Below are 8806 nucleotides of genomic sequence, written 5' to 3' on the forward strand. Positions count from 1 at the left end.
TTATGCCATATGTTCATGTTGTTTTCTAGTGATCCGTGCATCTTTTGGGAATGAGCAATAAGGATGTTTTGTAGATATTGTGGTTCTCTATACATCCATGGCTTTGTTTGCATTTATGGAGCACCCTAGCTTGAGTCAATCGAGCTCTACTTTTGCTATAAAATGTTCCTGGCAGATTGTTAACATGTTTAGCAATTTTGCCGAGCTTGTTGTTGTTGATCCGTGCATGCTATGTTGTTGTTCTTGCCATGTCTAGTTTCTATGCCATGTCTTCTTGATGGGTGTATGCTTAGTTTGTCATGCAATGCCTCTTAGTGAGTGCATCGAGCTCGTAAACATACCTACTTGTTAACTATTTTGCCATGCTCCAGTTTTTCACTAAGTCTGATTTTGTTTATGTTTTTGCTATGTTCACATGCTTGCAATTGTATTTTCTGGTCGCTTTTGGCTCATGGTCACTAAGGGACTTTTGTTATATGCTTTGAGTAGCTTCATGACATGCCTTGCTTTTCCATGATATGTTCCTGTAGCATGTAGTTATCATGTTCTAAACATTGCTTCCTGATGATAAATTCCTGACTTGTTAATTTCACTAAGTCTGAAACCTGTTATCATTTGCACTTTTGCCATGCTTGTTTGAACCTGTTAATGAGTGAGTTAGCCGTAGCTCAGTGTTCATCTTTTGTCAAGCATTATGATTGGATCCCTGCCATGTATTTTTTTGTCATGTTGGAGTGTTGTAGCATGTTGTTCTTGATGCATTTAGGGGTCTTGTGCTGATTATCGCAGATCGGTGCCATATTTGTTTTGCTTGCATTTCCAAATCGTGCATCTGATTCCGGTGATCTTTATATCGATTTCAGCCTAAATCAACTCCCCTTTCCAGTGGCACTCTTGGATTTCCAAGTTGAGTCCAGGTCCAATCATTCCTTTCCAAATCATGCATATGCATCACATACCGCATCCCGCATATCATACCATGTTTGCATCATATTGCTTGAGCATTGCACGTGGTTGATTGTGTTCCTTTTGCTTGTTGTTCTTGCTTGGATAGAGCCGGGAGACGAGTACGTGAACGAGGAGCCCGTTGAGTACGCCTATGAGGATCAAGGCAACTCTGACAACTTTGCAGGAAAGATGACCATACCCTCGAAATCACTTCTATCTTTGCTTGCTAGATGCTCGCTCTTTTTCTATGCCTATGCTACGATACCTACCACTTGCTTATCATGCCTCCCATATTTCCATGTCAAACCTCTAACCCACCATGTCCTAGCAAACCGTTGTTTGGCTATGTTACCGCTTGCTCAGCCCCTCTTATAGCGTTGCTAGTTGGCGGTGAAGGTTGGAGATCGTTCCTTGTTGGAACATGTTTATTGTTGGGATATCACCATATTATCTTGTTTACCTTAATGCACCTATATACTTGGTAAAGGGTGGAAGTCTCGGCCTTATGCCTTGTGTTTTGTTCCACTCTTGCCGCCCTAGTTTCCGTCATATCGGTGTTATGTTCCCGGATTTTGCGTTCCTTACACGGTTGGGTTATAATGGGAACCCCTTGACAGTTCGCCTTGAATAAAACTCCTCCAACAATGCCCAACCTTGGTTTTACCATTTGCCACCTAGCATCTTTTTCCCTTGGGTTTCCGGAGCCCAAGGGTCATCTTTATTTAACCCCCCCCCCCGGGCCAGTGCTCCTCTAAGTGTTGGTCCGAACTGGGCAGCCTGCGGGGCCACCTCGGGGCAACTCGAGGGTTGGTTTTACTCGTAGATTGACCTATCTGAGTGTGCCCTAAGAACGAGATATGTGCAGCTCCTATCGGGATTTGTCGGCACATTCGGGCGGTGTTTCTGGACTTGTTTTACCATTGTCGAGGATGTCTTGTAATCAGGATGCCGAGTCTGATCGGATTGTCTTGGGAGAAGGAATGTCCTTCGTTGACCGTGATAGCTTGTGATGGGCTAAGTTGGGACTTCCCTGCAGGGATTGGAACTTTCGAAAGTCGTGCCCACGGTTATGGGCAGATGGGAATTTGTTAATGTCCGGTTGTAGATAACGTGAGACTTAACTTAATTAAAATGCACCAACCGCGTGTGTAACCGTGATGGTCTCTTCTCGGCAGAGTCCGGGAAGTGAACACGGTGTTGGGGTAATGCTTGACGTAGGATGTTCTAGGATCACTTCTTGATCATAGTTGTTCGACCGTGCTTTTGCCTTCTCTTCTCGCTCTCTTTTGCGAGTATGTTAGCCACCATAAATGCTAGTCGCTTGCTGCAGCTCCACATCATACCTTTACCTTACCTATAAGCTTAAATAGTCTTGATCGCGAGGGTGCGAGATTGCTGAGTCCCTGTGACTCACAGATTACTTCCAAAACCAGATGCAGGGACCAATGATACCATTCCAGATGATATGACCGAGCTCAAGTGGGAGTTCGATGAAGACTCTCGCCGTTACTACGTGTCTTTCCCAGATGATCAGTAGTGGTGCCCAGTTGGGGCGATCGAGGACTATGTTGCATTTGGGGTTTATCTCCATTTTGGTTTCGTAGTCGGACCTTGAGTGTACTTGGATGAATGTAATGTTATTTATGTATTTGTGTGACGTGGCGAGTGTAAGCCAACTATGTATCTTTCCCTTTATTTATTTACATGGGTTGTTGTGAAGATTACCTCACTTGTGACATTGCTTTCAATGCGGTTATGCCTCTAAGTCGTGCTTCGACACGTGGGAGATATAGCTGCATCGAGGGCGTTACAACACACCAACGAGCAAAGCGGCACAACACTGCGGCAGAGTATCTAAAGGATCTTTAAAGATCGCATCTTCCTCTCTCCGAACCTGCTCACAGCTTTCCCTTGTGCCGGGCATGTGAAATAGCCTCAATGCTTATCGCATTACTTGTACAAATACGTTTTGACGTATCAATCAGACTATAATGGAAACAGTTTTTCCGCCCAACCTATTCGGTACTTTCTTATCTACTAATCTATACTCCCTCTTTTTCGTCTGGTTTTCATGTAGACCTCGGTACGACTTAAATCGCCAGGGGCTCCAGCCACATACATTTCTTAAAATAAAAGGCCGAACACCTTTTTAGTAGAATTCAGCGTCCCGAATATAGCATTCTATGCATAAGCTCCGAACCATGTCTTTGGTCAATAGTTCGGTTGCCTGGCTCCTGTGTTTACTGCCTTATGTTCCGCTCGTTCGGCTAGGGTATTAAAGAGAGAACTACTGCAATTGTGTTTCCGGTTAATCCGGATAAACACCTCAGTAGAGAAAGCCGAAAACTGACTGTCATGATGCGGCGAGAGCTGGTCAGCTATTCAGTGACTAATTATAAATCTCTTGCAAATTTTTCCGCACTATGTGAAGGACCGGTCTCCACCCGATCAGGCGTCTACAACACCCAAGTTCGGGTAATCGAACAATACCAGGGGCTGTGCCTACAATCTCATTGTCAAACTCCTATGGCTAAGTGAGGGCGATAAAGCCACATATCTGATTGCCTGATTCGCCGCACTAACACCTCCTTCAAGGACCAAGCCATTGGGTCAAGTGTGTCCAGATGCCATTCTGAACACCCCCTTACTACCTACATGGGGGCTAAAGCCAACAACTGGCCAACTCTTAGATACCGTAAACGACCGCGCGGGAGGGGAAATTTTTTTTGAGGGGAAACAAGCAACATATTATACATAAGCCTTGTTTCATAATACAAAAGTCCGGGCAACATGAATACATCCATTCAAAAATAATGTCTTTCGAACACTGGCCCTCTACAATGTGGGAACCCTCCAAGACTTCATCGAAATACCACTCTGGCGTGCGGTGCTCCTTGCCTGCGGGCAGCCCCTCAGTTGCCAGCTTGACGGCATTCATCTTCGCCCACTGTACCTTGACACAGGCGAAGACCATCCGGGCACCTTTGATACAGACCGACCGCTTTATGGCATCCAGCCAGGGGCAGGCGCTGACCAGCCGCTTTACGGGCCCGAAGTAGCTGATGGATATGGGCTCGGTGGGCCAGAGATGGACTATAATATCCCTCATAGCTAATCCGGCCACCCTATACAGTTCGGTCAACTATTTCAGCTGATCGCTGACGGGCACCGGATGCTCTGGCACAAGGTACTGCGACCAGAACAGCTTCTTCGTCGAGCTCCCCTCTTCGGCTCGGAAGAACTCCGCAACATCAGCAACACTATGGGGCAGATCCGGAAAACGCTCCTGGAGAACTCCAAACCCGGGTCGGTAAGAGGTACCTTCTCCTCACAAACTTGCTCTACATATTACAAGCCTTACCTGCCGTGATATTCTTGGCCTCTTGGATCTCCCGGCAGGCGCCTTGGGCTTCAACTCGGGCCTCCTGCGCTTTGGACGGCCTTTGCAAGTTCGGCATCTTGATCCGTAATCTTGCGCTCCAAAGACTCACATTTGCTTATGGCATCCCGGAGCTCTTGCTGAATTTCCCCTACCCTTGATTCATGTTTTAGGCGGGCAGCTCGTTCCTCCTCCGCCTCCTTCTTGGCTTCGGCCAGCGCACTTTTGAGGGTCTCAACCTGAGACGCGTCAGCTATGAGCATAATCATAAGACTCATTTAGCTAAACAAATCAAAACTCATGTCATTTCAGATATGTTTCGGTACCGCATACCTTGCTTTTCCTCCAATTTCCGCTTCAGTTCGGACACTTCGGCGGCATGGGAGGTTGCCGCTAGCATCAAAGCATGTTTGTTCAAACAGACATGCATATTAATCTCCTGCGAGAACTAATCGATCCTCTGTTCGGCCTTTCTTTACGAACACCGAACAGATTCTGAGGGGCTGCTAACTAAACACAGGCATCCTTTTTATATAAATAAAAAGTACTACATCCCATACCTCAAAGCCTGTTAAAAGGTTGTCATAGGCTTCGTTCAATCCGCTTTTAGCAGACCAAACCTTTTCAACCATCATACCCATAAGGGTACGATGTTCCTCAACAATGGAGGCGCTCTGAAGTGCTTCCACTAGAATATCTGGTGCCTCCGGATTGACGGAGGTCGCCGATGGAGTGGATGCACCCCCTTCTTTCGAAGGAGGCTGCTCGCCTGATTCTGGAGCCTTGTGGGTCTCTGGAACGGTATTCCGGTGTGGGCGAACTGGGCATGGCCCCCGCAGCCAGTCTCCATGGGGGTCGGTTCCCCCATGTTCTCGGCCACAGAGGTATTACCCTCTGGCGCCACCTTGATGGCTTCCCGCACCTCTCCATGGCCTGGAGGGGTCCCTCGGGACAACTTTTCGGTGTTTTCCGTAGAAGTGGGTGGAGAGGCCGGCGGGGGCGACTCGCTCTCCATCATGTTGGAGCGCAGAGAATCCCCAGAAGACGACGATTGTTGGGTAAGATTGCGGGCCGGACTACAATACATGATTCTGTGTGTTAGAATTGCAAGACATAGAGCCGGATATATACATTATCCTCAAACACTTACGATTCGGCCGAAGGCTTCGGCATGGGGTTCCATTCGGGGACGGCTTCGACGCCCGATTCTGAATCATCTGAGAGGGAGAGTTTCCCCTTCTTGGATGCCTCTGCCACTAGATCCACGGAAACCTTCCTTTTCTTCTTCCCCCCCCTAGGGGGAGATTGTTCTCCTCCTCTTCCTCCTCGTCTTCATCGTGGGAGGAGGGAGCTTCGGTATCTTCGCACGTTATGTCCGAAGTACCCTTACGGCGAAGGCCAGTTCTGGCCTCCTTGCCCTTCTTCTTGGCCTTCTTCTCCGGCGCTTGGTATGGCACCGGAACCAGCATCTTCATCAGAAGAGGAATAGCTGGGTCTTCGGGCAGTGGAGCCAGACAATGGATCCGCTCCGCCTTCTTGGTCCAGCCCTGAAGAATAAGGGAAAGTATTTACTCTTTGATCTACAAATTGAGGATATGTTTGAGAATTTGAAAAACTTACTGGAGTGGCTGGGTGAGTGCAGTCATAGCCGAGGTCTTCGGTCGTTGGCGGCCATGACTTCTGGGTCTTGAACAACAGTTTCCATATATCTTCGTGCTTTGTGCCGAAGAACCGCTGCAAGGTCCGGGGACTTGCCGGATCAAACTCCCACATATGGAGAGTCCGGCGTTGGCAGGGAGAATTCGGTGAAACAACATCACTTGGATCACGCTGGCAAGGCTGGTGTTCTTGTCCACCATGCTCTTAATACGCTTTTGTAGCGTCATCACCTCGCTGGACGACACCCAATCTAGGCCCTTATTGAGCCATGATGTGAGCCGCATTGGTGGACCAGTTTTGGACTCAGGAGTGGCGGCCCATATGGCATCACGGGGTTCCGTGACATAGAACCACTCCTGTTGCCATCCCTTTATGGTCTCTACGAAGGTCCCCTTTGGCTAGGTGGCGTTGGGAAGTTTACTCACCATGGCGCCACCACACTCCGTGTGTTGACCCTCGACCACTTTGGGCTTCACATTGAACACCTTGAGCCACAGGACGAAGTGGGGGAATGCGGAGAATGCCTCGCACACAATGATAAACGCCGAGATGTTGAGGAATGAATTCGGGGATAGATCGTGGAAATCTAGCCCGTATTAGAATATGAGCCCGCGGACGAAAGGGTGGAGAGGAAACCCTAGCCCGCGAAAGAAAAGGGGGATGAATACTACCCTCTCGTTGGGCTCCGGTGTAGGGACGATTTGCTTTTTGGCAGGGAGCTAGTGGGCGATTTCCTTGGCTAAGTATCCTGCTTCCCAGAGCTCCTTGATGTTCCCCTCCGTAACGGAGGAGGCCATCCACTTTCCATGTGCTCTAGATCCAAACATGGTTAGATTGTTTTGCTGGAGACGGAAATGATTGAGGCTTCGGCGCTGGAGCTTGAGGACGGATGGGCTGAGGAGGAATAAGGCATGGGGCAAAAAGATGGATCTTTATCTCTTTATAAAGGCAGTGAATATCAAGCGTCCCCCCACGAGCTTTAAAACTCGCCTACTCCCAAGGGTTCGGGCGAGCAGCACGGTTGGATTACCCAAATTCGTATTGATGAGAATCCCGCAATAAGGAGACATGATCTCTGCTTTTACAAGATGTGTCTATGAATACCGCGTCTCGAAATGCGAAGCGGGAGGCTGGAAAACGGTTCAAAATAATAATAAAGGCCGGAGCACAATGCCTTGTCAAAAAAGCCATCAGAAGACCTGGCCTGTTTTTGTTTAAGTATTTAACCTCGTGGTTTAGGGTTGTAACTATTATACAAAGCCGGATATAGTCCTTTTTCATCAGCTACTTTGAAGTGTTCGGAGGAGGAACCAGCCTTGCAATGCCGAAGACAACCTGCGTGTCGGACACATCGTCATTGAAGCCTGGTTCAGGGGCTACTGAGGGAGTCCTGGATTATGGGGTCCTCGGGCATCCAGGCTATGTGATGTGGGCTGGACTGGTGGGCCGTGAAGGTACAAGATAGAAGGCTTCCCCCCGTGTCCGGATGAGACTCTCCTTGGCGTGAAAGGCAAGCTTGGCGTTTGGATATGAAGATTCCTTTCTCTATAAACCGACTCCGTACAACCCTGGCCCCATCCGATGTCTATATAAATCGGAGGGGTTAGCCCGTAGAGGTAATAGTAATCATACAGGCTAGACATCTAGGGTTCAGCCATTACGATCTCGAGGTATATCAACTCTTGTAACCCCTATACTCATCAAAGTCAATCAAGCAAGAAGTAGGGTATTACCTCCATCAAAAGGGCCCGAACCTGGGTACACATCGTGTCCCTTGCCTCCTGTTACCCTCGATCCTTAGACGCACAGTTCGGGACCCCCTACCCGAGATCTGCCAGTTTTGACACCGACAATGGTGACATCGCCCGCGGGCGTCGCTCTCCTAAGGACGTCGGCATGGTTCTCCTCTACGTGCGAGAATTCTCAGATGAAGACTCTTGCCCATCTCGGACCGCATCGGCCATACTAAGCATCCCCCTCACCCCCTCCCTCCTAAGGGTGTTATCGTGGAGCTTAGATCTCTTCGGAGTGTCATGGAGTTGAATTTAGCCCTACCTATGTTATTTCTTAGCAGCGTAGTCGCATGCATTTTGTGTTGTGTGCTTGTCTTGGGATATGCTTTATAAGAGGGTTTCTTGCTTTATATTGTTGGTTTCTTGCTTTATATTGTTTGCTTGCGTATTTTGGTTTGTGTTTTATTTTTAAGATGGCATGAGAGCCTGTTTTTAGGAGAAATCCGTTAGGTACTGCTCCTACGCGTGCTCCTCGTTCTTCGTCCCTGCTTGTTTCTCCACTCGCCCGCCCTCCTTTTTCTGGTGAGGTCGCTCGTTTTCCGGTGAGGTCGTGGTCGTTGTCAGGGAGGTCGAGGTAGAGGTCGAACTCGAGGTAGCGGTCAGGGTTAGGGAGGTCGAACTCATTTTCCAGCGAGGTTCAGGTCACCCTCGCGGACTACTTCGTTTGGGAAACCGCCGGATTGGCAGGGGTGGGCTAGGGTTTTGCTCATCCCGTCGTTTTTGGGTTTTAGTAGGGGGAGAGCCCGTGCATATACGTACGGGATGAGTGGTTCAGGGAGGTCGAGAGATTCGCGGCGATAGAGCCTCGTCTGTGGATTGTAGCCTCGCGGTAGATCTGGTGTTTTTGATAAGTGTTTTTCCCCCGCGGTGTGCAACTCTGTTGCCCCTTGCGTGCAAATTAGGAGCAGTAGTAGACAATTTTTGAGATAATATAGCCAATCCGCCAGCCTTGTGTTGGTTCTGCTGGGTCATGTGTTTTCCCCTGTTGTGTGCAATTAGGGACCACTACCTATGCAAATTAGTACCT

Source organism: Triticum urartu, chromosome 2, assembly GCF_003073215.2.
Source record: "Triticum urartu cultivar G1812 chromosome 2, Tu2.1, whole genome shotgun sequence".
NCBI classification, from domain to species: Eukaryota; Viridiplantae; Streptophyta; class Magnoliopsida; order Poales; family Poaceae; genus Triticum; species Triticum urartu.